The following is a 3971-nucleotide window of genomic DNA, read 5'->3' as shown; positions in this document are numbered from 1 at the left end:
TATTAAATCATGTTTTTAAACCACAAACTAATAAAGTATGCCAAAGGTATTCAGTGAGAGACAAAGTTGGTAGTGTAATGTCTAATATTACCCAATATGCAGTGAAGTGTTGTACAATACTGAATAAACTCGACATTTATTGCACAATTCATTTGTGCCAGTTGTAGGAATATGAAGAGCACGTAAACGGACATGATATATCTGCACTGAGAAGAAAAGCATTAAGCTTCAGACACCTGCCTTGTCAATTTATACCACGTTTTATGCTGGGAAACCACACTCCATAAATACCTCCATTTTCTGTCTATTAACCGAATGACTTTTCCAATTCAGGGTCGTGCAGGGGCGGAGCCTATCCCAGCTGTCATAGGGTTAGAGGTGGTGTACACCCTGGTCGTCTGTTGAGCACAGGGCTGAAAGACTGTCAAGCACTGATGATCACATTTCCATCTAGGACCAATTTTGAATTCTTAGTAAACCTAATGTGAATGTCTTTGGACTGTGAGAAGAAGCACAGGTCCACACAGAAGGCCGGGCTTGTTCTTGCTGTGGAGCTGCAGCAATAATCACTTCACCACAGTGCCACCACCTATAAATACCTGCTCTGCTTAACTTAGAGCTAAGGGCTCAAATAAAGCTTCCTATCACTCCATCACACCCAATGCTTTTCACACTGCTAAGCCAGTCCATCATCTACCTGCTCATCCTCTCTTTTCACCCCTTACTGAACCCTCGCACACACACACCCCCTCTCAGCATCCCCAGCCTGCATTCCCCTCATTGCTTCTCGACCATGGAAAGCCCCTGGTACATTTTCAGAGCTGCTGAGCTTGTACGCAGACACAGAGCCCTCTCTCTCTCTTTCCACGGTGCTGCTGGCCAAAGCCAGCCATCAGATCACATGCTATGTGCAGCCTCAGCAGCAGAGGAACGCAGCTATTTGCTGGGGGCACACATGCTGAGGCTCGAAATGAATGACTGGCATTCTGGTGACCTCCCAGGATGGCAGTGGCCTGGTGGGGTGGAAGACTGATTTAGGATGGGATGTCATGGCTTGTTGCAGCGTCATTCGTCTGCGGCAGGCGTGCTGTCTCCGGGGCAGAAGGCTGCAAAATATTTTCACATCTTAAAAGGGCATCTTGGGCTCAAAGCGTAACAATGATCAGTTTGATTCACTTTCACCCTGAAGATGGTGATGACTGGACCTAAATGGATCTATTTTGTGGCTTTTTTTAGTTTGAGGCTGAACCCTGTAATAAAACTCAAACATCAGTCACTAAACAAAATGATCTATGGCAGGCTCCCTTTGTTGTAAAACTTCATGACCAGATTTAAACACTTGACTTATCAGGATTTAGTCAAGTACCAGAAAATACAGTTAACTTATGAGAAGCTTATATCTTTCAGTGCCTCAAAGAGAAGTGGAAAAAGAGAAGTAGGAGAAATAAGGGGATGGGAAACATCATTACAGCAAGCCTCAGCCCTCAGAAGTACATGAGTAATGCTCCTGAGATCAGAGGCCAAATATTCAGAACTGTGAGAGAAAAAGAAACAGAAAAGTTGCCATGGTGTTGTCAACATGTAAATCTTGTGTGTTAAAGGTGCTACAGCTAAATAATTTTCATCAAGTCGAGGGCTGTTTTTGAATACCTCAACTTTTAGTTCACCACACTGGGGAAATATTTGTTCTTTGTTTCGGATCAAAATATCACACTAGTTTCATTTTGCCTTTAGGACGTAGAAAGCAAAACAGAAGGCTGTATGTGGTATCCATGCATTCTGCAGTATATGAAACCTTTGGCTGGCATTACTGATGAGCCTTCTTGCACCTGTGACTGCAAATTTCTGTGCAGACCACAACACACTGTCCTGCTTCTTGCTGTTCATGGAATTATTTGGACCTGCAGTTCCTCTTCTCATAATACATCTCTTTTCATTTTTGAATTCTAGCACAGACAGTCACAGAGCAAAGTAAAATTCACAAGAAGACCTCTCAGATATCAGCAGAAAAATGTGGATTTTCCAGTTTTGCAGACAGAACTCGGAGAGTTGGGTGCCTGTGCTCTCTTTGAGAAGTCACTCGAACATGGATGGCAGTTGGAGGCAGTTATAGCATTTATAGCAAGCTTAAAATGCTAAAATAAATAAACAGATTTCCATTCAAAATACATAAATAAATGGAATAGATGTGAGCACAACTTGCTATAAATTATTCAGATGAACAATAGCAGCTGGGACTAAGTTGTGTTTCTGTAACACTGCAAACCTCTGTGCAGAGGGAAGGGAAACTTAAATTCCCCAAACAAGGGGTGTGAGCCATTGTTTAAGATGAAGTTGGCCATCTACTTCAAGAGTCTGATATACAGAGATTCTAGGTTAAGCTGCGATTTACTAATCAGCTTCCCTGACCAGGTCACAGTTTACATCAGTTTGTTCCTGTCCTTTTAAGATAGACTGCTGTACCATGACACCAAAGAAAAAAATAAAAACTGATTCAATACAACATCTATAAAACAGTGTCATAATTATCTTTTTAATGTAAAAGGAGGGCAGTTTCTGCAAGCACAACACACACTGATAACCCTCTCTGCATACCGCTTCACAGTTTGTGTCAAAATTCAATCTTGAATCAATAATAGTCCCAAGATACGTACAGTGTAAGATCGTACATGTTCCACAGTTTGAGCCTTAACGTTTGCAGCGTCGGGTGTGCTGGTATTGCAGGCCGTGTATATAATAATTGTACATGAGCAGCAAGCTATCCATCAGGATGGCTGAGTGGTTAAGGCGTTGGACTTAAGATCCAATGGACAACAGTCCTCGTGGGTTCAAACCCCACTCCTGGTAGAATGTAACCAATGTTTGAAAGCGTTTCATCTGTGTAAGGGTGCTTTCACTCCATTGTCACCTCTTATTTCTCCACTGCTTTTCTGCATTTAATTCAGAACCACAGTGTTGCGGTGGTGTTTCCTCACAGAAAGAAAGTCCAAAGTTCAAATTCACCACCAGACCGAGGACTTCCTGTGGGGAGTTTCAATGTTCTCACTGGGTAATCTGGCTTCCTCCCACAGTCCAAAAATATGCAGTTAGTGGGGTTAGGTTAATTGGTGACTCTAAATTGGCTATAGGTGTGAATGTGAGTGCAAACGGTCGTCTGTCTCTCTGTGTTAGCCCTGCAACAGACTAGTGACACATCCAGGGTGTACCCTGCCTCTTGCCTTATGGCTGCTGAGACCCTTTGCAAATGTGAATTGGATAAGTGGAAGATATTGAATGGATGGACAATCTAAAATGGGTATTGCTTTTCTCACAGCAATTTAACTGTTTATTAGCCTTTTGTAATTTCACTGAAATTAAATGATGAACGATGGCGTACACAAAGTCTTGACCCAGATATCTGCTCGATACACTGGAAGCCTCAAAATACAGGCCATTGTCTCTGGAGACTAAATCAGGATACCAGTAAATGGGTTAGATGCATATCAGAGTGTTATCTATCTTCTTCCTGAATTTATCCTAAATTTGGAACTATTTATTTATGATTTTGGACCATCTACCTGATTTATTTTAGCAAGCACTGTGCCAGATATGGCTGCACTACACATCCGTTTTGACATCTCTTCATACTGTAATGCCAGTGATTCATATATGTAGTCTGTTTGCTATAAATGCCTGGAAATTCCCTTCAGTGCCATCCAACTTGCAGCAACATGTTGAGCTTCTTCCCTTTAAACAGATAGGCAACCAGTTTTTATTATCTCTACTATCAATCTAAACAGGTGTCAAAGAGGAATGATGTTATATGTTGCTTGCCTGCTTACTTCGACATAATTTCATCAGTAAACTAAACTCCTAACATTGGAATTTGAGGTGTTGCGACATACAAAAACTGGGAAACTTATCATCAGCACTTTCCTGAGAACAGGATGCTACTTGAATGCAGCACACCTTCTTTTTGTCTCTTGTGTAAT

The 3971-nt window shown here is 41.8% G+C and overlaps 1 non-coding gene across 1 annotated transcript; it reads left to right on the top strand.

Annotated features, from left to right (window-relative positions):
* Positions 1-2764: 2764 nt before the first annotated feature.
* trnal-uaa (transfer RNA leucine (anticodon UAA)) lies at positions 2765-2847 on the top strand. Its single transcript has one exon. It is a non-coding gene; the product is annotated as a tRNA-Leu (tRNA).
* Positions 2848-3971: the final 1124 nt, after the last annotated feature.

This window comes from Perissodus microlepis, chromosome 18, assembly GCF_051167445.1.
Source record: "Perissodus microlepis isolate ML-2025 ecotype Zambia chromosome 18, ASM5116744v1, whole genome shotgun sequence".
Lineage (NCBI taxonomy): Eukaryota > Metazoa > Chordata > Actinopteri > Cichliformes > Cichlidae > Perissodus > Perissodus microlepis.
Note: the sequence above shows the minus strand (reverse complement) of the source record. Positions and strands in the feature narration are given on the sequence as shown.